Source organism: Phascolarctos cinereus, unplaced genomic scaffold, assembly GCF_003287225.1.
Source record: "Phascolarctos cinereus isolate Bilbo 61053 unplaced genomic scaffold, phaCin_HiC Scaffold_726;HRSCAF=1367, whole genome shotgun sequence".
NCBI lineage: Eukaryota > Metazoa > Chordata > Mammalia > Diprotodontia > Phascolarctidae > Phascolarctos > Phascolarctos cinereus.
The window spans coordinates 177,342,647-177,370,230 of record NW_027556098.1 but is presented as its reverse complement, the minus strand read 5'-3'; the positions used below and the strand labels follow the sequence as shown (position 1 = coordinate 177,370,230).

At 38.7% G+C, this 27,584-nt stretch overlaps 1 pseudogene; it reads left to right on the top strand.

Annotated features, from left to right (window-relative positions):
* Window positions 1-26,328: 26,328 nt before the first annotated feature.
* Window positions 26,329-27,268, top strand: LOC110207060 (procathepsin L pseudogene; annotated as a pseudogene).
* The last annotated feature ends 316 nt before the right edge of the window (window positions 27,269-27,584 follow it).

The following is a 27,584-nucleotide window of genomic DNA, read 5'->3' as shown; positions in this document are numbered from 1 at the left end:
AGGGCCCTGGAACCCCTTCCCACCTCCATTCAATCCCCAGAGTCTCCTGAGAAAGTAAGAGAGATGTGGCTACAAAATAAATACCCTATTGTTTCTTCCATTCATTCATTCAACAAGTCTTTATTGAATATGTATAACTCTGTGTGTGACTGGCAAGAAATGGTGACTGAGTCATAGGGGAATGGGACTGAAGACACCAAGCCTAGTTGTGATCCAGATCACTGATTTGAATTCAAATTATTATTTGCAAGAAAGGATCAGTGGAATACAATCTGACAGTGGTATTAAAAGTTGTTGGGTTTTTGTTTTTGGTTATTTGCAGTATTGATGCTGGGAAGTATAGAAACCAAATACTTGAGTATGAATGGACACAAATCCCCAGAAGTAGATGAAGTCCCATCCAACCTCCCCTTCTGTCTTACCCCATTACCCAATTACCAGTTACCCCATTACCTCCCCATTGCCAATGCATACTTTTTCATTCAGTTGGGCAGTGGAGAACCCTTGAAGTGCTACATGCTTCAAAATGGTGGGCAGTACATCCCCTGACCTCTCAGCTTCACTAGCTGAAGAAACCATCGTTCCCACTGGGACTGTGCTATCCTGCGATTGGCGAGGTAGTATGATCAGTGAGCAGTCATGATCAGACTACAAACTGGATTATGGAATCTCTATAGATAACATCTCTGAGAGGTAAGCAAACTGTTTCCCACTTTATCCCAATTCAAAGATTAGCTTGGTGAAAGAATTAGGAATGTCTGGTGTGCTGGAATCAGCTTGGATCAGCAGGCAAAAGCCAAATGTTAAATTTTCAGTGTAGGAATTTACACCTTGGAAATTTGTGAACACCTACAAATCAGAGCTTGATTTATTGTCTTATTGATTTCTGTATTTTAAACAAGTAATGTAGAGCTCAGATTCCTCAAGAACCTAGCCAATCGCTCACAAATGTTCAGATTCCTCAAGAGTCTGGCCAGTATGGCAGATCTTGAATAAACCTTGTCTCTGGCTAAAAGAAGTCTTAGGTCGAATTCTTTCAGGCAGGATCTGAGTCTCTTGCTCTCATTATTTTGGGGTCCCAGCACCCCTAAACCTCTAGATCTCAAGATATGGTTCCCTGCTAACCGGGAAGAATTGTCCAATCCTAAGCTCTTCTCCAGCCAAGACTGGAAGCGTCAGAGCCATCAACTTCCAGATGATATATACTAACCTCTAACCGAGTCCAAGGTCTCTAGCCCACTGGACCTGGTGTCAGCTGTGTCCTGAAGTCTGACCCACTGTCTACTAGATAGCTAGGTGGTACAGTAGATAGAGCACTGGACATGGAATCAGGAGGATCTGAGTTCAAATTTAGCTTCAGATACTTACTAGCTGTATAATCATGGGCAAATCACTTAGCCTCTGTTTGTCTGAGTCTTCTCATTTGTAAAATGGGGATAATAATAGCAGCTCTCTGCCAGGGTTGTTGTGAGAATGAGATAGCATTTAATTTTTTAAAAAAAAAGAAAAAAAGGAGAGAGTGCAGTATATTGAAATAAAAACGTTTATATGATCATAAAATGTTAGGCCTGAAATGTCCTTTTCTCAATCCTAAACCTTGTTGAGCTCTCTTCAGCATTTCACATTGTAGGTCACCTTCTCTTCCTGGATACTTTCTCTTCTCTGAGTTTCCTTTGACAGTGTTCTCTCTAAGATCTCCTCCCACCTGTCTGACCACTCCTTCTCAGTCTCCTTTGCAGACTTATCGTCTGTGTAATGCCCTGGAATGCTCTTCCTTCTTATTCCTACATCCTGGAATCTCTATTTTTACCTTCAAGACTCAGCTTTTGCCCCCTATTATGGGAGGCCTTTCTTGATTCCCTCCTCATTCCCTACCCCAGCTATTAGTTCCTTCCTCTTCATGATTAACTTACGTTTGATTTGTATGTGACTTTTCTATACCTAGATGCCATATTGATATGAAAATATTCAAGGATTTGTTGATGGGTACTGCTGCCAATCATACATACCAACATTTATTAAGATATTTTAATAGCTGGTTTAATATATACTCAGCATGACGGGGATGGGATCTGAACCTCTAAGAGGAAAAGACATGTCTTTGGGATCTGGACCCCAAAAAGGAAAAGCCCTGGACTTTCCCACCTGGCCAAATCTCTGGCTTTCACCTGAGGCTATAATCTACTCAACTGGCCTATCATTGTGCCTTCTCTTCCTACCAGAGAAGTAGTCTGAATTTTTCCTTTTTCTTTTATAGGATGTTTACAGTATCTTATTGTGAAATTTAGGTTAAGTATTTGGTCATAGGCTCTGTGTCATCTGCTGACCTTTGAGTTTCATCTGTGGCTTCTGCAAAACTCTCCCAAAAATTCCCATTTAATTTCTTATGCCGATCTTTGGTATATCAAAACCGTGGTGGGGAAAGTCATGATGTAGAAGAAATAACTACATAGTCTTCTGTTACATCAGCAGGAAGGATATGCTTGGAATTTTACAGCTGGCAAAGGGAAAAGGAAAGGCCTGCATTTTAAAGAACTGATGGCAAAACAGAAAAAAATCTACATGAGATAAACGTGTAAATCGATCAGTAAACACTAGGGATCTGTTCTGAAATTTACAACTAGCCAGCAAATGAGTAAATAAAGCTGAGCAAGAAGTTCTTTTTATCATTAACCAGTTAATCACCTGGGTTAAAGTTTTGAAGGATTAAGCTAAATTTCACAAGAAAAAGTTTTATTTCGTTACATGATTTTCTTTAAAAATAAAATAACTGGGGCAGCTAGGAGATGAAGTGAATAGAGCACCAGCCCTGGAGTCAGGAGAACCTGAGTTCAAATCCAGCCTCAGACACACAGTGCTTACTAGCTGTGTCACTCTGGGTAAGTTGCTTAACCCCAATTGCCTCACCAAAAAGTTTTTGAAAAATGAAATGACTGTATTAGAGCCAATAAAAATGAAAGTAGAAATTATCTTATGACAATATGCACATGTTGTCTCTCTTGATGGAATGTAAGCTTCCTGAGGGCAAGAACTGTTTCATTTTTTTTTTTTAATCTTCAGCCATCAGTGCCTGGAACACGGTAGGCACTTAATAAATGCTTGGTGATTGATTGATTATACGGCCTAGTAAAGAGAATGATGAAAAAAGAGAGAGAGAGAGAGAGAGAATGATGAACTAAGAGTCAGGAAAACATGGGCTCAAATACCACCTCCAACTCTTCTGGTTAAGAAGATGGAATGAAAGATCAAAGAAGAACCTAGCTCTCATGTACTACAGCAAAGATTTAAAAGGAGTACCAGCCCAAAAAGAGATCAGGAAATCTGAAGACCAGTAAGATCTTCATCCAACCCAGGACTGAACAAAAAGACAGAAGCCTTCAGTATCCAGACATTCATATATTAGATGAGTATGGAAAATACACATAGCTGAAAATGTATTTATTTCCCCTCCTGCTCATCTCACAACATCCACATGCCCTCTGCCACTATGTCTTCCTTCAGCTCCGTTTCACGTAATGAGGTGCCCTTTCTCCTTTTTCCTCTATCTGTGTAAGTGATCCCATGCCATGCTCCCTTTTCCAACAGATTGCTCCCTCTAACATCCCCACTCTTGCACTTAACTTCAATCCCTCTTTTCTATTGGCTGTTTCCATATTATCTACTAACTTGCCCATATCTCACTCATCCTCAGAAAACTCTCATTTGATCCATTCCCACTAGCTATGATTCCATATCTCTCTTCCATGGCTAAAATTGAAAAGGCCATCTATAAATATGGACTCTACTTCCTTTCCTTTCATTCTCTTCTTAATTCTGCAGTCTGGCTTCCAACTGCATTATTCAGTTGAAACTGCTCTTTCCAAAGTTACCAGTGACCTCTAAGCTGCCAAATCTATTAGCCTTTTCTTGCAGAGATTCCCAAAGTGGGCAATACTGCCTTTTGGGGGACACTGGAATGATCCAAGGGGGTGGTAGTAGCCTTGGGTGCAATTGGGGGGCATTGAATAAAAATAAGGGGGTGGTGGAAGCATAGGGAAAAAAGAGAAGAAAATTTTGAAAAACTGTTTGTACATGTTTCATCTGTTGCGTAACAGTTAAAGTCATAGTGATTACATTATTTTCCAAATAAACACACACGATTTATAACCAATCAGTGGTCAAGTCTGCTGACAGGTCTTAACAAGCAAGTATTGGCAGACTAGCCTGTCACACACTGTCAGGAAGTCAAGCATGCATCACTAGGAATATGTATGTGTAATGACTTGTTTACAATATGATACTATATGGGTACATGACACAATATTGATCATCAAAATTTCTTTTTTTTAAATTTTTTTTATTAATTTATCTTGATTTATCAACAATCACTTCCATATGCTTTTGAGTTTAAAATTTTTCTCCCCATTCCTCCCCACCACCCTTCCCAAGACGGCACACAATCTGATATACATTCCTATTAAATATATTTTTCACATTAGTGAGGTTGTATGTAAAAATTAGAACCTATAGGAAGAACCACCAGAAAGAGGAAACAAAACTCAACAGAGGAGAAAAATAAATAGCAATTCAACTTCCATAATTCTTTCTTTGGATGTGGATAGTATTTTCCATCACGAGGCCTTTGGAGATGTCTTAGATCCTTGTATTGCTGGGCAGAGTTAAGTTTATCAATATTAGTCATCACACAATGTGGCTGTTCTTCTCTTGGTTCTGCTCACTTCATTCAGCATCAGACGGTACAAGTCTTTCCAGGTTTTTCTGAAGTCAGCCTGTTCATCATTTCTTATAGCATAATAGTATTCCATTATATTCATAAACCACGACTTACTCATCCATTCCCCAACTGATGGGCCTCCTCTCAATTTCCAATTCTTTGCCACCACAAAAAGAGCTGCTCTGAATATTTTTGTACATGTGGGTCCTTTTCCCATTTGTATGATCTCTTTGGGATATAGCCCTAGAAGTGCTATTTCTGGGTCAGAGGGTATGCACATTTTTATAGCCCTTTGGGCATAGTTCCAAATTGCTCTCCAAAATGGTTGGATCATTTCACAGCTCTACCAACAACATCATCAAAATTTCAATGTAGGAAAAAACCTACAAATTTACAATAAATTATTAAATTTAAGATGTGTCATTAAAAAATATTTTATATTTTTTTGAAATGACAAAAAAAAAGTTATAGTGCTAAAGAAAGTAGATTTCCAGGGGGACACTGAGTAATTTTTTTTTAAAGGAGGCAGTAGGCCAAGTAAGTTTGGGAGCCTCTGATCTATACCTTGCTTAACGTGATGGACATTGTCAATCACCTTCTGCTTCTTGATGCTTTCCTCTCTATAGGTTTTCAGGACACTACTCTCTCCTGGTTCTTCTCTTACTTATATGACTGCTCTGTCTTGGTTTCCTTTACTGGATCTTCATTCAAGTGTTGCCCATTAACCATGGGTGTCCTACAGGGCTCTGTCTCAGACCTTCTTCCCTTCTCCTTTTATACTCTTTCACTTAGTGACCTCATTAGCTACCCTGGATGCAGTTATGCTGGTGGTTCTTATGTTTGTTTTTGATACATTTTTATTTCATTAAATATTTCCCTATTAAATGTAAAAATGTTAACATTAATTTTTTTTTAAAATTTGAGTTCTAAATTCTCTCCTTTTCTCCTAACAGTTCCCCACCCACTGAGAAAACAAGTAATATGATATCAGTTATACATGTGAAGTCAGGCAAACATATTTCCACATTAGCCATGTTGCAAAATAAAACAAACAAAAAAAAAGAAAAATGAAGTTTAAAGAAAAAAGCATGCTTCAATCTGCACTCAAGAGTTCATCCATTCTCTCTGTGGAGGTGGATAGCATTTTTCATCATAAGTCCTTTGGAATTTTCTTGGATAGTTGTATTGATCAGAGTAGCTAAATTGATCAACATTACAATATTGTTGTTGCTATGTACAATGTTGTCATGGTTCTGCTCATTTCACTTTGCATCAGCTCATATAAGTTTTCCCAGGTTTTTCTGAAACCATCCTGCTCGTCATTTCTTATCATTCTGGTGATTCTTAAATCTACTTATTCAGCTCTAACCTTTCTGTTTTTCTCCAGCCTCCCATCTCAAGTTGTCCATTGGGCATCTTAGACTAGATGTCCTGTCCCTGTACAAGAAACCATCTCCTAACTCTGGACATTTTCACTGGTCCCTTGCTCCTAGAATGTTCTCCTTCCATATCTCTACCTTCCAGGTTCCCCGGCTTCCTTTAAGTCCCGACTAAAATATCACCTTCTATAGGAAGCCCTTCCTAATTCCTCTTAATTCTAGCCCTTCACTTATTAATTATTTCTGATTCATACTGTTTGTAAATAGTGGTTTGCATGTGATCATCCCCAACAGACTGCGAGCTCCTTGAGAGAAGGAGTTGTCTTTTGCCTTTCTATGTATCCTCAGTGCTCAGCACAGTGTCCGGAACATAGTAGATTCTTAATGAATGTTTATTAACTGGCTGACTACTACCAAAGGGAACTACTATACAATTTGGCCTAATGCTGTCTTAAACCAAAACAACTATGTTCCATGAGGAGGTTGAGATCTGCCTCATCTCAACACTTGGCATAACCTATTCATGTCTTGGAACAGAACTGGAGGCCATATAATGCTCTAATTTCTGGGTTTGCAAATAACCATGTTTCTTAGAATTGAGCCTCTAAGATAAAGATTTCAAGCCATTCTTTAATTATCATCATAAAAAATAATTTGCATATAAAGTTTTTATTCCCAACATCACCATGAGTTAGGTAATGCAAGTAATGTAGGTCCCATTTTGCAGATAGAGAGATGTAAGCCCTTAGAATACCAGGCCTGAAGCCAGGAAGACTCATCTTCATGAGTTCAAATGTGGCTTCAGACACTTATTAGCTGTGTGACCCTGGGCAAGTCACTTAACCCTAGTTGCCTCAGTTTCCTTATCTGTAAAGTGAGCTGGAGAAGGAAATGGCAAATTACTCCAGTATCTTTGCCAAGAAAACCCTAACTGGGGCCACGAAGAGTTGGACAAGACTGAAATGATTAACAACAACAAGCTCATTCTTTTATTTTGAGTTCTAAATTCTCTCCTTCACTTCCCCACTCATTGAGAAGGCAAACAATTTGATAACCATTATGCATGTTAAGGCATACAAACATATTTTCACATTAGCCATTTTACCAAAATAAAAGCAAGGAAAATAAAATTTTAAAAATACGCTTCCACCTGCACTTAGAACACATTAGTCCTCTCTCTAGAGGTGGATAGCATTTTTCTTCATGAGCCTTTGGAATTGTCGGGGATCATCGTTTTGATGAGAATACCTAAGGCTTTCATACTTGATTATCATTACAATATATTGCTGTTACTGTGTACAATGTTGTCCTGGCTCTGCTCATTATACTTTGTATCAGTTCGTATAAGCCTTCTTAGGTTTTTCTGAAACTGTCTTCCTCATCATTTCTTATAGCACAATAGTATTTTATCACAATCAAATACCACAATGTGTTCAGCTGTTCCCCAACTGATAGACACTGTCTCAATTTCCAGTTCTTTGATACCACAAAAAGAGCTGTTATAAATATTTTTGTACATACAGATCCTTTTCATTTTTCTTGATCTCTTTGGGATACAGACTAGTAATGATATTCTTAGACCAAAAAGTATGTACAGTTTTATAGCTCTTTGGGCATAGTTCCAAGTTGTTCTCTAGAATGGTTGGACCAGTTTTGAGGGACTTTAAAAGTCAAAGAAATGAGCTTCTATATAAACAGAATCAGCAGACTAAAATCCAGGGAACTTGACTTTGATTCCTAGGAAAATTACAGAACCAGTTATTAAAGAGATGAAAGTTGGTGAATATCCAGAAAGTGAAGAAGGGCAGCATAAATTGAGCAAGAACAGGTCATGCCAGGCTAGCCTTCTTTCCTTTTTTGGTCAGGATTACAAAATTGTCATATGAGAGGAATACTATAGATATACTTTACCTCGATTTTAGCAATCAATTAATCAACAAGCATTTTTAAAAATTTATTTTGATTTATCAATAATCACTTCCATAAGCTTTTGAGTTGTAAATTTTTCTCCCTCTCTCTCCCCACCTCCCTCCCTAAGACACCATGCAATCTCATATAGGCTACACATATACGTTCCTATTAAATATATTTTCACATTAGTGATATTGCAAGGAAGAATTAGAACCAATAGGAGGAATCACAAGAAAGAGAAAACAAAACAAAGCAGAAGAAAAAAATTGCAAATAGTATGCTTCAATCTGCATTCAAATTCCATAGTTCTTTCTTCTTTGTGGGTAGCATTTTCTCTCATGAGGCCTTTGGAGATGCCTTAGATCCTTATATTGCTGAGAAGGGTTAAGTTTATCAATATTAGTCATCGCAAAACGTGGCTGTTATTATGTACGATGTTCTCCTGGTTCTGCTCACTTCACTCAGCATCAGACCATACGAGTCTTTCCAGGTTTTTCTGAAGTCTGCCTGTTCATCTTTTTTTTTTTTAGGCAATTGGGGTTAAGTGACTTGCCCAGAGCAACACAGCTAGTAAGTGTCAAGTGTTTGGTCTGAGGCCAGATTTGAACTCAGGTCCTCTTGACTTCAGGGCCAGTGCTCTATCTACTGCGCCATCTAGCTGCCTCTGTTCATCATTTCTTATAGCACAACAGTATTCCATTACATTCACATCCCACAACTTGCTCAGCCGTTCCCCAATTGATGGGCATCCTCTCAATTTCCAATTCTTTGCCGCCACAAAAAGAGCTGCTATAAATATTTTTATATATGTGGGTTCTTTTCCCATTTTTGTGATCTCTTTGGGATACAGCACTAGAAATCCTGCTATTGATGGGTCAAAGAGTATGCACATTTTTATCGCCCTTTGGGCATAGTTCCAAATTGCTCTCCAAAATGGTTGGATCATTTCACAACTCCACCAACAATGCATTAGTGTTCCAATTTCCCACATCTTCTCCAACATTTATCATTTTCCTGGTTTGTCATGTTGGCCATTCTGATAGGTGTGATGTGGTACCTCTCAGTTGTTTTGATTTGATCAATTTGATCAATTGTGATTTGGAGCATTTTTTCACATGACTATAGATGGCTTTAATTTCTTGATCTGAAAACTGCCTACTCATATCCTTTGACTTGTATTCTTATGCATTTGACTTAATTCTCTACATATTTTAGAAACAAGGCCTTTATCAGAGACACTAGTTGTAAAAATTCTTTCCCAATTTTCTGCTTTCCTTCTAATCTTGGTTGTATTGGCTTTGTGCAAAAACTTTTCAATTTAATGTAATCAAAATTATCCATTTTGCATTTCATAATGTTCTCTATCTCCTGTGGTTACGAATTCTTCTATTCTCCATAAATCTAATAGGTAAACTATTCCTTGCTTTCCCAGTTTGCTTATAGTATCAGCCTTTATATCTAAATCATGAACCCATTTTGACTTTATTTTGGTATATGGTATGAGATTTTGGTCTATGCCTAGTTTCTGCCATACTCTTTTCCAATTTTCTCAGCTGTTTTTGTCAAATAGTGAGTTCTTATCCCAGAATCTGGGGTCTTTGGGTATATCAAATAGTAGATTACTGTAATCATTGACTAGTGTGTATTGCATACCTAACCTATTCCATTGATCTATCACTCTATTTCTTAGCCAGTACCAAGTAGTTTTGATGATTGCTGCTTTACATTACAATATAAGATCTGGAATGGTTAGGCCACCTTCCCCTGCATTTCTTTTCATTAGTTTCCTTGATATTCTGGACCTTTTGTTGTTCCAAATGAATCTTTCAACAAGCATTTATTAAGTACTTTTTATAGCACGCACTGTGCTAAATACTAGAAATACAAACTGAAAGTGAAACAGTCCCCACTCTCAAGGAGCTTACGTTCTTTTTTTTTTTAACAGTATTTTATTTTTTCCCAAGTTTATCTCAAGACTATTTTTCCATTCATTTTTGCAAGATTTTGAATTCCAAATTTTTCTCCCTCCTTCTCTTCCTTCCCCTCTTCCTAAAATGGTAGGCAATTTGATATAGGTTATATATGTGCAATTATGTAAGACATATTTCCGTATTAGTCACAGTTGTGAAAAAAGAAACAGATCAAAAGGAAAAAAAAGTGTGAAAAAAATAAAGCAAAAAAAGTATGCTTCAATCTGTATTCAGAGTCCATCAGTTCTTTATCTGAATGTGAATAGCATTTTCTGTCATGAGTCCTTGTACTTGTCTTAGATCATTGCATGCTGAGAACAGTTAAGTCATTCATAATTGATCATCATACAGTGTTGCTGATACTGTGTACATTCTGCTTATTTCGCTTTGCATCAGTTTGTATAAGTCATTCCCGGTTTTTCTGAAATCTGCCTAGTCATCATTTCTTATTAGTATTTGATTACACTCATATACCAGTTTGTTCAGTCACTCCTCAATTGATGGGCATACCCTCAATTTCCAATATTTTGCCATCATGAAAAGGACTACTATAAATATTTGCACACATGTAGGTCCTCTTCTCTCTTCTTTTTTAATGATCTCTTTGGGATACAGACCTAGGAGTGTTATTGAGGGAGCTTACATTCTAATGGGTTAAGATAGCAAGTTTGATTAAGTATCTTATGCTATTCTTACAGAGAAGATAAAGAGACATGGACCAGACAATAATGTAGTTAGTTAGATTCAGAACTGGTTAAACATTTGGACTCCGAGTTCAATGTGTCAGCCTAACAGGGGTTTGTGCTTGGCACCATCCTGTTTAAAATTTTTTACAATAATGTGGATAAAAACTTAGATGATATGTTCATCAAATTTGCAGATGACACAAAGCTATAAAATATATCTAGCACACTAGATGACTGGGTCAGGATCCAAAAAGATCTTGATAAGCTATGCCAGTGGTCTCCAGAATGAAGGTGTATGCGCTCCAGTTTATCCACAAAATGCATCCTAAGGGATTAAGTGAGATAGTCCTTTGGAGTGCATCTTATGGCATTAAACAATATGAAGATAATTCACATTCCATCTTCACCACAATTTCCAGTAACTGAGTATGTTTCAAATACAACCCCAATATCCCCTTTTCCAGGAGCACCCACTGAAGAGACAATCTGGGCAGTAGGTTATGTATACACTGGGGCTGGTGGGAAGAGGGTAGATTTTCTCAATAACATCTGAACAGTGCTGCATGTGCAAGGGTTTTAATTATGACTATCCCCAAGTGTAAAGCCAGCTCCTTCTACAGAAAGGAAGAGGTTGATGCAGCCAACAGGACCTCAGTTCTTACTGTTACTGCCATCACTGCTGCCGCACTAACTCCACTGCTGGTAGGTACTTCCAGAGTGAGGTCCTATAGCCTTAAAGGGCACTGCTGCTGCTATTTCTATCTTGAATTAAATACATTCTGTTCCCCACAAACACTATTATGTTTTTGTTATATTCCCCTTATCTGGTTACTGGTCCCACTTAACTTAAATACCCATTCAAAGTTCCAGTCCCACTTTCCTTACCAACACAAATATTATTTAAAAACCCTTTTGGTTTTATTAAATATTATTTTAAAATTCTAAATATTTTAATACCTTAAGAATATATTTAAATAAATAATATTAAATTTAAATAGTTTTAAAATAAATATTACAATAATGTTTAAGGAGAACAGAAAGTTTTCATACCATTCAAACCATTAATAATTTTTTAAAATTACTTTAAACTACAAATTATTTCATATTTATCCTTTTAAATTTATTTTATGTATATTCTAGAATTCATATATTTCTAATATAGTAATACATGTCTATTAAATAAATATGCGTAAAATGGATGTGTGCTCAAAACTTTTTTACTGCTAGGGGTATATGATCAAAAAAGCTTAGAAATCATTTGAATGACTCTAATAAAATGAAAATCAGCAAGATTTAGTTTTACACTTGGGTTCAAAAAGATAAAATTCATAAGTATAAGACAGGAAAGGCATGGTAAGACAGCAATTTGTCCCGAAAAAAATGGGGGATTTAATGGACTGGAAACTCAGGATGAGTCAGCAATGAGCAGCCAAAAAAGTTAATGAAATCTTGAACTGCAAAACTTCCAGTAATAAGTAGGTGATAGTCTCTGTGTACTCTGCCCTAGTTAGGTCGCAGCGAGATTATTGTGTTCAGTTTAAGAACAACAATGATAAGCTAGAGGAAAGCAACCAGGATGGTGAAAAGCCATGAGTCTCTTAAGGGAGGATCATTTGAAGGGCCTGGGGGTGTTGGGATTAGAACAGAGAAGACTCAGGAGATATACATACATATATACATATACATATATGCACACATACATATATACACTCATACATACATACAACACAGACACATACACATATACATCGATACACATACAAACATGTATACATACAACATAGATACATAGATACACACATATACATACAGCATAGATACATAGACATATACATACAACACGGATACAATACACAGATACATACAACACAGATACATACAACACAGATACATAGATACATACATACACATACAACAGTTACATATATACACATGCATATATAATACAACATAGATACATGGACACACATATATACATACAACATAGATACATGGACACACATATATACATACAACATAGATACATAGATACACATATATACATACAACTGTCTTTAAGTAGAAGCAAGTAGTTAGTGGTGGTTGTTCATTTTTTATCCAGAGGACCAATGACATCATGAGGGTGAGGTCTTGACTTGTTCATGAATTGGATTTAAGTGAGGCAGGACTGTGCAAAGTCACCAGCCTCACTCTCTCCTCCAGTGTCATCTGAGTCCAAACAAGACAAAAGTCAAGAGGACTGTCAATGACCCAGGATACAATGGATAATCTTGGTCTTTCAAAATTAAAGCTCTGGTAGTTGGTGCAGTGCACAGAGCACAGAACTTAGAGTCAGGAAGACCTGAGTTCAGATTTGATCTCAAATACTTAGTAGCTGTGTGACCCTGGGCAAGTCATTTAATCTCTCTCTACCTCAGTTTCTCTGTCTGCAAAATGGGAGTAGTAGCACCTACTTCACAGAGTTATTGTGAGGATCAAATGAAATAACACTTATAAAGTATTCTGCAAACCTTCAAGTGCTACATAAATGCTATTTTTAAAAAAACAGTATTTGAAGACCCCTCATATAAAATCAGGATTAGACTTGCTCTGTTTGTCCTCAGAAGGCAGAAGCAGGAACAATGGATGCAAGTTGTAAAGAAGTAAATTTAAGTTTCATGTCAGAAAAAAACTTTGGCTCAATTAAAGCCATCCAAAAGTGGAACAGGTAGCCTGGAGAGGTGCTAAGTATTGGGGATACAAAGGTAGACGATTTCCTCTCTTTGCACATTAGAATAAGTGAACAGTAAACTTCTCTCCAAATCAAATTTTGTGAGCTAATAGGGAGCCATAGGAGCTTCTTAAAGAGGTGAACAACATTGTTAGAGCTGTACTATAAGAACTTAACATTGGTGATGGATCAGAGAAGAGAAAGACTAAAAACAGACCAATTCAAGGGCCACTTCAGTTTTTCATGTGAGAAATGATGAGGATCTGAATTAGGGTAGTGGCCATGTAAATGGAAAGAAGGAGATGGATGCAAGAGATGTTGTAGAGGTTGTATTAACAAGATTTGGAGACTGATTGGACATGAAAGAGAGTGGAGTCAGAGAATGGAATGAGAGAGAGTGAGGAGTGTTTATGAACCTGGGCAACTGGTACAGAAATAGGAAAGTTATCAGGAGAGGCAGGTGGAGGGATGTTGAGTTCTGTTTTGGGCATCCTGGGTTTGAAATAACTGATGGACATCCAGTTGGAAATGTCAAATAGTCAACTGGCAATGTGGACCTAGAACTCAAGAGATTTGAGCTCAATTTATAAATTTGGATGGAAATGATGATTAAATCCTTAGGAGTTAAGGAGATTAAGAGAGAGAAAAGTTTAGCCAAAGAAGAGAAGAGGAACAAGAAAAAGCCTAGGGCAGGGGTGAGGAACCTGCAGCCTATATGTGGCTAGGTCCTCAAGTGAGGCCCTTTGACTAAATCCAAACTTTACAGAACAAATCCTTTTGTTAAGCCCCTACAGGGCTACACACATGGATGATGGTTCTGCAAAGGAGATCTGGAAGGAGTGGACAGACATTTAGGAAGAGAATTGAGAGATAGAAGAGCTATAGAAAGGAGGAAAGAGTATCCAGGAGGAGAGAGTGGTCAAATGCTGCAAAGAAGTCAAAAAGGATGACGAATAAGAAAAAAGTCAATGCATTTGACTATTAAGAGGTCATCAGTAACTTTAGAAAACAATGTCAGTTGAGTGATGATGTCAACAGCCATATTGCAAAGGATTAAGGAGATGAGAATTGGTGGCAACAAAGAGCCACCATTTTTTTCCTACAAGTTTGTCTGTAAAAGAGAGGAGAAATATAGAATAATAGCTGGAGGGCATGGTAAGGTCAAATGAAGGTTGAGTTTTTGTTTTGTTTTGTTTTAAGAATGGAGAAGACTAGGGCAGCTAGGTGGTACAGTGGATAGAGCACCGGCTCTGGAGTCAGGAGGACCTGAGTTCAAATCCAGCCTCAGACCAAACACTTGACACTTACTATCTGTGTGACCCTAAGCAAGTCACTTAACCCCAATTGCCAATAAAAAAAAAAAGAATGGGGAAGACCTGGGCATATTTATAGGCAACAGGGAAGGAGAGAATAATGAGGAGAGAGGGAAGATTAGAGACTGGGAATGATTGTCAGGGCAATCTGCCAGAGAAGACTAGATGGTAGGCCATCAAAGTTACAAGTAGAGAAGATGTCCCTGGCAAAGAGCAGTGGATAGAACAACAGGCCTGAAGCTAGGAAGACTCATCTTCCTTAGTTCAAATCTGGCCTCAGACACTTATTATCTATGTGGCCCTGGGCAAGTTACTTAACCCTTGGGTGAGTTTTCCTCAGTTTCCTTATCTGTAAAATGAGCTGGAGAAGAAAATTGCAAACCTTTCCAGTATCTTTGCAAAGAACACCTCAAATGGGGTGGGGAAGAGCTTGACAGGACTGAAATAACTGAGCAACAACAGTCAGCATGTCTATGTAATGTCATATAGCATCATTCAGCAGTTTATTAGTAGGAATGGAGGAAGCCAATAGCGGAAGTTTTCCAAGATTAGGGTGTATTAAGGCATTAGGGACAAGAGGGCAAGGAATTCAACATTATACAACAGTATTCAGTTGAAAGGATTAATTACGGGGTCAAAATTGTTAATGGGTTGGAGAATTAATAAGTAAAGTTAATCAAGAAAAACTTTCTAGAGAAGGTGACTTGTTGAGCTATAATTTAAACAACTAGGTTTCCAGAAAGGAGAAGAAAGATTGTACTATGCAGATGCTTAAGTAAAGGCTCAGAAATAGAAGAGGAAAAACTATTTAGAAGTTATCTCCCATGCCTGGAATATTTTCCCTCCTCATTTCTACCTCCTGGCTTCTCTTTCAAGGCCCAGCTAAAATCTTATCTTCTATATGAAGCGTTTCCCAACCCCTCTTAATTCTTGTGCCTTTCCTCTGTAGGTTATTTCTGATTTATTCTGTATATAGTTTGTTTGTACATAGTTGTTTGCGTGTTGCTTTCCTTATTAGAGTGTGAACTTTTCAAGGACTAGGCCCATCTTTTGCCTTTCTTTGCATCCCAGGTACTTAGCACAGGGCCTGCCACAAAGTAGGTGCTTTAGACATAGTAGTTGCTTAATAAATACTTACTGCCTGACTGACAAAGAAACAGCTTTGTAGGAATGAAAAGTCCACATTAGGTAGTAGCAGAAGCTAAGATCAGACAAGACAGAGAAGAGCCATTTGGTGGAAACTATGAAGGCAATGATCATTAGATTGCCAAGTTGATCAAGGGAGATAGCATGTTAGAATGGTAAGAAAACTGAACTTGTTGGGTCTGATGGGAATGGGATCTGAACCCCTAAAAGGAAAAGACCATGTCTTTGGGATCTGGACCTCAAAAAGGAAAAACACTGGACTTTCCTACCTGGCCAAATCTCTGGCTTTCACCTGAGGCTATAATCCTATCAAACGCCTTTCACTGTGGGTATGCCCAATCCTTAATTCTGTTCTGTTACCTCCCAATTGCCCCTGGCCACTTCCCACCCTTATCCTACTCCATTCTCCCTTAGCCAGGGGTCAAGGTCCCTGGCAATGGTTTTGGGTCCTGGGGCAACCTTTGCCTGGAGGCATCACCCAGGTTCAACACATCCTGTTCTAAGTAGAGAAGATAGCCTCTGCAGGCAGACTTCAGAAAAACCTGTAAAGACTTGAATAGACTGATGCTCAGTAAAGTGAGCAGAACCAGGAGAATTTTGTACATAGTAACAGTCACATTGTGCAATGACTAACTTTGTTAGACTTAGCCGTTCTCAGCAATGCAAAGATCTAAGACATCTCCAAAAGTCTCAAGATGGAAAGTGCTATCCACATCCCAAGAAAGAACTATGGAGTTTGAATGCAAGTCAAAGCATACTATTTGCTCTTTTTTTCCTTCTGTTTGTTTCTTCTTTCTGGTGGTTCCTCCTATTGGTTCTAATTCTTCTTTATGACATGACTAGTGTGAAAATATGTTTAATAGGAATGTATATGTATAACCCATATCAGATTGCATGCCTTCTTGGGGAGGGAGGGGGAAATTTTTAAAACTCAAAAGCTTATGGAAGTGATTGTTGATAACTCAAAATAATTAAGGAAAAAAAAAGCTAGCCTCCGAACATGGGTAAGCATGCTCTTTTAAAGTTGTAGTTTTAATTGTTAATGCTAAGATGCTGATTCTCTGTGTAAAGTAATTTGGAAATGCATTTAACAAAATTGAAGTGACCAGATTGGTAATGGTGTTATTTCAAGTTTCAAATTGGTGAACTTGTTTTTTTATCAATTATATTAAGCAACTTTTCATGATTTGGTTTCAGCTAAAACAATTTGGCTATTGTTGGTTATTATTTTAATGTGTAAACTTGCAGAAAAGCTTGTTTGGGTTATGGCTTGCTCAGAATTTGCAAGTATATAGGAATAATCTCTAACAATTGGCTTTTTATACCAGGACAAATTTAAATTTGAGATGTAAATACTGGAAGTTTTTCCTAAACTGTGATTAGTGAAACTTGCTGTTTGAGGTAAAAGCTCATGGGATTTTATTATGAGTTGTCTGATGGATCATAATAATCCATTGATAATCAATAATCCACCGTCTGAGAGAAATGCCAACAAGCTACTCGAAGAGAATGTGAAACTGGTGGGAACTCAGATCAGGAAAAGCTGAGAAGACAATTTTAGCCTCAGTTTAGGATGGGATCCTCCTGGCTCAGTTTCCCCATTATGTTCCTTTGAAAAGGAATGTTACCCACCTGTCTACTCCTGAGTCTAGCTGTGAGGTGGATTTGATACTGCATGGTTGGACAACAGAATTATCTGAATCTAAATAGAGCTAAGGATGTTTTATTTTGTCATATTTGGGCCCTAAATCTAGTCCCTGCTTTGTCCTTTCATAGCAAATTTATATAATCAGAGCAAGTGGTCAGTAAATGATCAATGCAAATGTGTGAAATCTTGCTGTTTTGACCTGAATGTGTAGTCATTCAATATCCCCAACAACTGAAATTAAGTCAGTTAGGTTTGGGGAGGAGAATTTCAGTGATAATTGGAGTGAAAGTCAGCCTCTGGCAAATTCAAATTCATTTGGGTAACTATTGAACCCAGGGATGGAAAACTTCTACCTGCAAAAGTGAAAAAGTAACAAGATCTGATAGTCCTGCAGGTCAAATGTAAATGATTTTAATGGGGCTCTTACACTTTTATTTCTCCCTATATCTGGGCTTTGCAATCTTTTCTGTGAGATTTGTGTCTTCCAGACTACAGGCCATTCACCTACAGTTGGTAGCAAACAGTGGGTACCTCTGTTGTTCCCTGGATGCAGCCTGTGCTAAGTTCCAGTCAACCTCTTTGGGACCTCGTCAAGGCAGGGACAGCTCTATGCCCCTTATCAGCAGAAAGCAGTTTCAGAAGCCAAGACCTTTGTCCCTTACCCCCCCAAAATTTGGGTCCCATTTTTTTGAGGGGGAAATGATAGAGATGGGATCTGAACCCCTAAAAGGAAAAGACCATGGGATATGGACCCCAAAAAGGAAAAACCCTGGACTTTCCCATCTGGCCAAATCTCTGGCTTTCACCTGAGGCTATAATCCTATCCAACTGGCCTTTTACTGTGGCTATGCCCAGTCTCCCAGTTCAGCTCTGTTACCTCCCAATTGCCCCTGGCCACTTCCCACCCTTAATCCTATCTAGACTCCATTCTCCCTTGGCCATGTGATCCAGGTCCCTGGTGTTCTGTTTACCCCAGCTTACTGGCCACTCCCATCCAGATCCTCTTTAGACACCTCCTCCAGTCACCCCAAACGACTTGGCCACTCCTGGATCCCTCCCACAGTCCTTCTGTATACAAGTTCCATCTTGTTCCATTAAGGTGCTCAGATTCTTAAAATCTAGCCAAATGCTGAGATTCTTAAAATTGAGCCACTGCTCAGATTCTTTAAGAGTCTAGGCAAGGGCTCAGATTCTTAAAATCAGGCCCACTTGTATTAGTGATACAAATGCTTAGATTCCTTAAGAGTCTGGCCAATATGGTGGATGTTCTAATAAACCTCGTCTTTGGTTGAAAGAAAGCTTGGGTTGAATTCATTTGGCCAGGACCTGCATGTTGTGATTTTGGGGTCCCAGCACCCTTAAACCCCTAAACCTAAACAGGTCCATTCCTGGTTCTGCCATCTATGTGCTCATGGACAATTTATTTAAGCTCTCCAAGTGTCAGTATCTTTAGCTGAAAGAAGAGATAATGACATTTTTACTGCCAACCTCAAAGGTTGGTTCTTAGGAAAGTACTATGTTAATATAAGTTGTTGAAAAGGTTATGGAGAGCCCCTGGGGAATGGGGAGGTGTGCAAGGCCCTGGCATATAGTTCCTATCCGTTTTTGGCACTATATCACAATATGATTTATCTTAGCTATGCCATGCCAAGCTCTCTGGAGATTTTGCTTCTTTGTCTCATTATTTCTTGAGGACACTCTCCAACATATTCTACACTGATGCTTTTTTTTCCTTCTGGCATTGCCAGAGTTCTGGGTAGCATATATTTATTATGCAGATAATTCACAAGGTATTGGAGATCTTCCCCCTTCCTTTCAGCTATCTATAAATCCATCTTCCTGGAAATTTAGCCTGGTGGCATCAGCTGAATTAATTCCTGTTAAAATGATATTCCCGCCAGACTTACATGTAAATGCTATTAATGAGGCCCTCCTAAAGAAATACATTTCCACTGTGCCTTTAAGCTAATCACATCTAATCATTCCCTTCAAATACATTATTGAACTGACAATCAGGGTGTGGATTGCACCAACAGATCCATTTCAAAGGTAAATGTGTGCTCAGGGAACCAAATTATGGTCAGAGAACTGCAAGGAAGAACTGTATACCCAACTAATCACAGAAGGATGAGCTAAAAATCGCAGTTTCCACTGTGCTATTCCAATGAGAACTTCCATCCTAGGTTGGCAGTAGATTCAATGTTTGAAACTCTTTTGCATTCCAATGTTAAGTAGATAAAAAAAAATACAAATTAAAACAGTTCTTAGTTCTGTCAAGTTGTTATTTTGTGTGAATGACTCCAAAGAAATACTTTACAATCTGTCAGGCATTGAATAAAGCTACAGGCTGGCCCCACTTCCTTTCAGGTCTGCAGGAATGAACAAGTCAAGCCCCTTCCCGCCAGTAACTCCAGTGGCTTCTTATCACTTCCAGAATAAAATACAAAATCTTCTGTTTAGCATTCGAAGCCCTTCATAAACTGCCCCTCCCCCCACCTTTCCAGTCTCATTCCACCTTCCTCCCCCTAATCCCTACTCCTACTTACACTGATCTAGTGGCACTGGTCTTTATGCTATTCCTCACACAAGAAACTCTTTTTCCCCTCTCCATATTCTCTACGTTCTCATTTCTGCTTTCCATCTTCCCTGCATTCCTTTAAGTCCCAGCAAAAATCCCACCTTCCACAAAAAGTTTTTTTCCAAATCCCCCTTAATGCTAATGCCTTCCCTCTGTTGATTTTCTATGATGTATCCTGTACATAGCTTGTTTGTACATAACTGTTTGCATGTTATCTCCCCATTAGACTTTGAGCTCCTTGTGGGCAAGGATTGTCTTTTGTCTTTCTTTGAATCCCCAGTGGTTTAGCATAGTGCTTGGCACACCTATTGACTATTCAGGTCAGGGAAACTACAGTCCTAGAGTCAGTGTCCTAGAGTTCAGCGTGACCTCAAAGGCAACCTAGTCCATCTGTACCTGAAAAAGGATCCCTTCCTACAACATATCTGCAAAGTGATCATACATCCTTTGATTGAAGACTTCCAGCCAGAGAGAAGCCATGACCTCTCAAGGCAGCCGTTAAACTTCCGGATAGTTCTAATTATTAAGAACTTTTTTCTCAATCTGCCCTTTTGTAACTTTTACCCATTGTTCATGTTTCTACCCTCTAGAACCCAACAGAACCTACTTCCATGAGAATACTTGAGGATAGCTATCACGTTCTCCCTAAATCTTCTCTTCTTTAGGCTAAGCATATCCAGTTCCTTCAGCCTATTTTCCTATGGCCTGATATTGAATCCCTTCACTATCCAAGTCATCCTTCTCCAGATACTCTCTAGCTTCTCAATATACTTCCTAAAATGTGGCACCCAGAACTCAACACAATTGGATGATGAAAGGGCTCAATGATGCTACACTTAGATTCAAGAATCAACAATCTATTTAAAACTAAAGTTCATTATTCCCCCCACTACATTTCCTTTTTATTAGCCCAAACCAGAAGACACATTAATTCAAAGCAGAAAGTATTTCACTAAACACGATATGTAGGTAAGTAACAAGGAAACCCTCTCCCTCAGTACATAGGGGTACATTTCCAAACAGGGAGGAAAATATCCATAGCCAGGCTACAGGGAGACTCAGAGTAAATCACACAGATTTCAGGAAAGATTTAATACAAATCTTTATGCAACAGATGAATTCCCTTTACATGTTTACAAGCTTTAACAGAGAACCTTTAACACTTGCCACCTTAAAAGATATTCTATTCAATTTGTGAATATCATGATAGGATCATAGATTTGGAGATGGAAGGGACCTCAGAAATCATCTAATCCAATACCTTTATTTACAGATGAGGAAATAGGCCCAGAGAGTTCAAGTGATTTGCCTGAGCCTGTTCAGGTAATAAATGGGAGACCCAGGATTTGAACGCAGGTCCTCTGACTCTGCACTTGGAGACCTGGGGATAGGGTAGGGAGAAGGACAAGCAATTCTACAACTTTCTTCAGCACAGGAAGAGTATGAATGTGAATTTTAGGTACATGCAGACTATGCAGATGACTCCCAGCTCCTGATCCCATCTTTCCCTACCTCCAGTCCCAAATTTCTAACTGCTTCTTGGATATCTCTACCTAGATATGACATGACATCTCAGTCCCTAGTGTCTCAAACTGAACTCATCACACTCCCTCCAAAATCATCCCTTTCTTAAAGTAACCATCAATTCAATTCAATTTAACAAGCATTTGTAAAATGCCTCCTATGTGTAAGACACCAGGATAGGAGCTGGGGATACAAGATAAAAACAAAATAATCCCTTGCCTCAAGATGATTACATTCTACTGGAGAGAAACACATGTATACAGATATGTAAATACAAAACATGCACAAAGGAGAAGAAAAGTGAGTTTTGGGGTGGCAAGGGCACTACCAATTGGAAGGTGACCATTTTCCCAATACCAAGGCACAAAATATTAGAGTCACCTTTGGCTTTCTCTGTCTGTCTGTCTCTTTCTCTCTGTCTTCTCTGTCTTTCTCTCTATGTCTCTCTGTGTCTGTCTGTCTGTCTCTCTCTCTCTCATTGCTAGGAAATTCTTATACTGAGGCAAATTCTGCCTCCCTTTAACTTCTATCAACTGACCTGTGATTCTTTGTTTTAGTAGCAATGACTGAGAAGAATCCGAGTTCATTCAGAATAGGGAGAGCAAGATGGTTATATGGTGTGGAAAGCATGTTACTCAAGGAATTAGTGAAGAAGTATTAAGAATAAAGAAGAGAAAGCTCAGAGGAAACACAATTATTGCCTCCAAATATTTGAAAGCCTGTTATTCTGGAAGGAGGTTTAAAGTTGAGTCTAGAGAAAAAAACTGAAGCTTTCATTTAGTGGTGGAAGATGCAGGAAGGCAGGCTTTGGTTCACTCTAAAAAACTTGTTAACAGTTGAGTTGTCCAACAATGACTTCAGCTATTTTATTGAGTTTAAACAGTGACAACACTTGTCAGGGCTATTAGCATAGGAAGGATTCTTGAGAGGGAGGGTCCTTTCCAGCTTTGTAATTCTCTAATTCCATTGGCCTGATTCTAGCCGGGTGGTACATTCATTTAGTTCCTTCTGCAACAGCCAGAATCAGAAGGTGACCAGGTTATATACATCCTGGCCAAAAACTCAACATAAATTTTGGATTTGTAGGGATTGGAATACTGCATGTCTGACAGTGGACAGTGGAGAGCTGAAGTCATCTATTTGAAATAGGCAAAGAGAATTTCAGAGTTGCTAGTAGAACTGATGGAAATAAAGTCAAATAACAACGTGGTAATGTATCTGAGCATCTGAGATAGAAAATGACCATTAGAAAAATTGTTCTCCCAACCCCCCCGATGCAAAAAAGACATAGAAGAGTGCATCTCCAGTCTGAGAACTGTACTTATAGTTGTTTGAAAAAAAAGAAAGAAAAAAGAAAGTTGGGCTTTCAAAAACAAAAACTACTTGTTTCAAAAAATAACCCACAACAGTTCCTTTGGAGTTATCAGCATTTATGAAGAATATTGGCTCATGTATGACTTCCTCACTCCTAGGAAAACAGGAGCACAGTCCAGGCTGGTGGTATGAGAATTAGTTCTCTTTTCTGAAGAGTTAGCATTTCCAGGTGTCAATTTACCTACTTAGGCTTTTTCCACCATACCATGATGAATCTCTTATGCTTGAAAATTGCAACTAATTTCTCCATTTAGTCAAATCAAGACAAAGTTCTTTAAGCTATTAAGACTTAAAATTGCACTAAGACTTTTGGGACAACCCGTGTTTCAAAAGGATTTTAAAGATCACTTAGTCTAACCTCCTTATTCAACAGGTGAGGAAACAGACAACCAAAAAAGGAAAGTGACTTGCCAAGGTCCAACAGGTAGTCAATAGGAAAGTTTGGGTTTAAAGCCAAGCCCTCTTTGACTCTGAATTCAGTTCTCTTTTTGCCTAGTATGCACTCAAGATGACTATATCCTCCTTACCCTTTCTTCTTTCCTTTAAGGGTTTCTGGTTTCATTGTTAAATAATCCTAGGTTTCTCTTTTTTTAAAATTAATTTATTTTAATTTATCAATAATCACTTCCATAAGCTTTTGAGTTTTAAAGTCTTCTCCCTCTCCCTCCCCTCCCTACTCCCCAAGACGGCATGCAATCTGATATAGGCTATACATACACCTTCCTATTAAACATATTTTCACATTAGTGATGGTATAAGTAAGAATTAGAACCAATAGGAGGAACTGCCAGAAAAAGGAAACAAAACAAAACAGAAGAAAAAAAAATAGCAAATAGTATGCTTCAATCTGCGTTCAAATGCCATAGTTCTTTCTTCTTTGTGGATAGCATTTTCCATCGTGAGGCCTTTGGAGATGTCTTAGATCCTTGTATTGCTAAGAAGGGTTAAGTTTATCAATATTAGTCATTGCACAACGTGGCTATTATTGTGTACAATGTTCTCCTGGTTCTGCTCACTTCACTCAGCATCAGACCATACAAGTCTTTCCAGGCTTTTCTGAAGTCAGCCTGTTCATCATTTCTTATAGCACAATAGTATCCCATTTTACATTCATATACCACAACTTGTTCAGCCATTCCCCAGTTGATGGGCATCCTCTCAATTCCCAATTCTTTACCATCACAAAAAGAGCTGCTATAAATATTTTTGCACATGTGGGTCCTTTTCCCATTTGATAATCTCTTTAGGATACAGACCAAGAAGTGGTATTGATGGGTCAAAGGGTATGCACGTTTTTATAGCCCTTTGGGCTATTAGTTCCAAATTGCTCTCCAAAATGGTTGGATGATTTCACAACTCCAACAATGCATTAGTGTTCCAATTTTCACACATCTTCTCCAACATTTATCATCTTCCTGATTTGTCATGTTTGCCATTCTCATAGGTGTGATGTGGTACCTCTCAGTTGTTTTGATTTGCTAGATTCCTATGACAGAGGAAGATAAAGTCAAGGCTGTTTTCAAGTGTCCATCCAAATTTTACTAGTTTGTGCATGTGCCCCAAGTCATCTGGGAGGTACCTATCACCTTTCAAAAACTGATGGAGCAATTAGTTGGAAACATGAATTCACAGCAAGTGTTGATTTACATTAATGATATCAGTCACTTCAGTTGTGTCTGTTTCTTCATGACCCCATTTGGGATTTTCTTGGCAAAAATACTGGAATGGTCACCATTTTTTTCTCCAGATCATTTTACAGGTGAGAAACTGAGGCAAATAGTGTTAAGTGACTTACCTAGGATCATACAGCTAGAAAGTGTCTGAGGCCGATTTGAACTCAAGAAAATGAGTCTTCCTGGTTCCAAACCCACTGCTCTATCCACTGTGTCACTTAGCTGCCTGGCAAGGTCACTGTACTAGATGCCATTTAGAGGAGGTATAAGTTGGTGGCAGCTTTGAACTCAGGAAGATGAGTCTTCCTGACTCCAAGTCCCATGTTCTATCTACTGCATCACCTAGATGCCCTACTGATATCATAATCTTTGGGAAAACTCTGGAGGAACATAAGGAAATACTGATGAAAATGTTGTATCAGCTAGTAGTAAATGGCCTAAGACTTTCACTGGATAAGTCCCAGAGTTGTGCAAAGACTCTATCAGGGATGTGGATCACATTGTATCATAGCGAGGCATGAGCAATAGTCCAGAGTAGATAGAAGTACCCCCTGACTTGGCTACATCCAAAGACCCTTGGAGATCTAAGGCCATTTATCCAATTTGGTGGTTATGCTTCACCATTTCTTAAGAACCATGGTGCCATTTCCAAACCATTGGATGTCCTCACTTGAGCATATATGGTTGAAGAGGAGCAAAGCAGAAGGATGAGAAACACACAGTTGTCTGAAAAACAACTAAGCCTTTAGGTGACTGTTGGAAAGTAAGAAAAAAACAAGCTTCCAAGGACTTGGTCAGCTTCCTCACATGTCTCATGGTAGTCCTCTTCTGAGCCAAGCTCAGCTTTTGCCTCATGGACAAATGCCAGCTCGAAGTGGGGGGGCAGTCTTGTACCAAAAGAGTGATGGAAACATGTAACCCATTGCATTGGCCTACAGAAACTTGAGCAGCAGTAAGACCCGTTGTCTCATCCATAAGCTGGAGTTTCTGGATTTGAGTTGGGCTGCCACAGAGAAATTCAAAGTCTATATGTATGTAGCCAAGTTGCAAGTGTTGAGTGATTTATATTGTGACCCTGCCAAGTACAATAATGTTTGCCAGAGATGAGGTGGGGCCAGTGGACTGAATTCAGCCTGGTCACTCCCGACCAGGACAAGTCCCCACGTGTAGGCCACTTAGGATCTGATGATTTTGATCCTAGCTTCTACTTTCACAGATGAGTTTTGGCTTCTCAAGACAGGTTCCTTATTCCCTCAGGATTCTAAGGGTATCCCCAAAGAATTGGAAGCCTCTGTTTCTATTGTGACTAGCTCAAATTCCCATTCTGCTCTGTTCACTGTCCTGTAAACCGTAAGTTATTAAAACCCAGATCTAGTGAGCCAAGTACTTGAATTGGCTTTAATAAGGTGATATTTGAAGCAGTCTCCTGCTAAGTTTGCTTAGAGGTCCGGCTCTCCCCAGGTCCCGCCCCTGCTGAGACGCCCAGGTTTGAAACATGAATTTGTATGTATGTTTAGCTTGCTTATGCTTGGGGATAGTAGATGCTACTCCACAACTTGACCGGACTTTAGATGCTAAATGGTACAAATGGAAGTCACAACATAGAAGGACCTATGGAGCGAATGAAGATAATTGGAGGAGAGCAACATGGGAGAAGAATTTGAGAATGACTGAAATGTGCAATCAGCAGTACAACCCTGGCAAGCATAGTTTCCAGTTGGAAATGAGCAAGTTTGGTGATATGACCAATGATGAATTCAGGCAAGTGATGAATGGCTTTAGACAAAATAGATTTTAAAGGAAGAACAAAGGAACTCTGTTTCGTGAACCTCTCCTTATGCAGACCCCTAAATCTGTAGACTGGAGAGAAAAAGGCTATGTGACTCCTGTTAAGAATCAGGGTCAGTGTGGTTCTTGCTGGGCATTTAGTGCAACTGGTTCCTTGGAAGGCCAGTGTTCCATAAAACAGGCAAACTTGTTTCACTTAGTGAACAGAATTTGGTTGACTGCTCTAGGAATGATGGCTGTAACAGTGGTTTGATGGATAATGCCTTTGAATATGTGAAGAAAAATGGAGGCATTGATACAGAGGAATCATATCCCTATGAGGGAAAGGATAGTGACTGTCGGTATCGGGCAGAATGCTCTGGTGCTAATGTCACTGGATATGTGGACATCCCATCTGGTCAGGAAAGGGCTATTGCAAAAGCTGTGGCTACTGTGGGTCCCATATCTGTTGCTGTTGATGCAGGACATGCATCTTTCCAGTTCTATCGATCTGGTGTTTATTATGAACCAGAATGCAGTAGTGAACAGCTAGATCATGGTGTGCTGGTTGTGGGCTATGGTGTTGAAACAAAGAATGAAAAGAAATACTGGATTGTCAAGAACGGCTGGGGTGAAGAGTGGGGCGACCAGGGGTATGTTTTAATGACCAGGGACCAGAGTAACCACTGTGGAATAGCAACAGCTGCCAGCTATCCTAAAGTATGATGTCATTGACTGAGGATCGCTTCACGGAGATGGGATCTGACTTGTGTCATTTGGGATCAAACACTTGAATCACCCAGGATCCAAGTTGTAATTTGAGTTTCTTTTGACATTTTTACATTTGTGAAATGTAAACACTACTTTGTTATAAATAGCTTGTAATATTGTAATATTGCTTAATTGCTTAATTCAAAGATTTATAAATTCCTATTTTAAAATTGTATGTATAAAGCTTTACCTTTTTAAATAAACCTTGATTCAATATATAAAAAAATAAGGTGATATTTGATGAAATTAAAAAAACAATAAAAAATCACTGGAGTTTATTGAGTAAGGGAATCACAAGGTCAGATCTGCATGTAAAGAAAATTACTTGGCTGTAGTGTGTGGGATGGACTGGAATGGTGAGAGATGAGGTAGGAAAATCATTTTGGAAGCCATTGCAATAATCTAGGTGAGAGGTAATTT